Here is a 768-nt window from a genome sequence, read left to right as displayed (position 1 = left end):
GGGTCGTGTTCTGGGTACTCTGTTGAGGGGAGGTCAGAGGTCAGGGTCAGGTCAGAGGTCAGGGTCAGGTCAGGGGTCAGGTCAGGGGTCAGAGGTCAGTGGTCAGGTCAGGGGGAGGGGTCAGAGGTCAGGTCAGAGGTCAGGTCAGGGGTCAGAGGTCAGGTCAGAGGTCAGGGGAAGGGGTCAGAGGTCAGGTCAGAGGTCAGGGGGAGGGGTCAGAGGTCAGGGGAAGGGGTCAGAGGACAGGTCAGGGGTCAGAGGTCAGAGGTCAGGTCAGGGGTCAGGTCAGAGGTCAGGGGTCAGGTCAGGGGTCAGAGGTCAGGGGTCCCCACAGATGCTGCTGACCGCGGTGTCCCTGAGCGCCGTCGCCACCAACGGGCTGGACCCCGGTGAGCTGGGGGGGGATGGGAGGGGGGACCCCACCCTCACCCCAGTCTGTGGGTGTGGCCAGCCCTGACCCCGCCCTCTGACGTCACGGCGGGCAGGGGGCGGGGCCCTGGCGCTGCTGTCGGGGGCGCTGGGCCCCGAGGCCGGGGGGGCCGTGGGGGTCTGCGGCTTCCTGAGCTCCGCCCCCGCCGCCGCCGCCGCCGCGCTGCAGGACTGGCTATGGCCACCACTACTTCCGGGTTCCGTCACTTCATTCTCCCGCCGATCAGCGCCGCAAAACTGAGCCTCTTCTATAAGGCAGCCGGCAGCCAACCTGCCAACACTTACTGACACTCACTCATCCCAGGGAGTGAGGGAGAGAGGGAGACAAAATACCTGCCG

General features: G+C 67.3%; 1 long non-coding RNA gene across 1 annotated transcript; it reads left to right on the top strand.

Annotated features, from left to right (window-relative positions):
* Positions 1-334: 334 nt before the first annotated feature.
* LOC107199507 lies at positions 335-768 on the top strand. The gene is made up of 2 exons (XR_001519229.1): positions 335-389; positions 486-768. It is a non-coding gene; the product is annotated as an uncharacterized LOC107199507 (long non-coding RNA).

Source organism: Parus major, unplaced genomic scaffold (assembly GCF_001522545.3).
Source record: "Parus major isolate Abel unplaced genomic scaffold, Parus_major1.1 Scaffold850, whole genome shotgun sequence".
Classification (NCBI taxonomy): domain Eukaryota; kingdom Metazoa; phylum Chordata; class Aves; order Passeriformes; family Paridae; genus Parus; species Parus major.
This window is presented reverse-complemented; position numbering and strand designations above follow the sequence as displayed.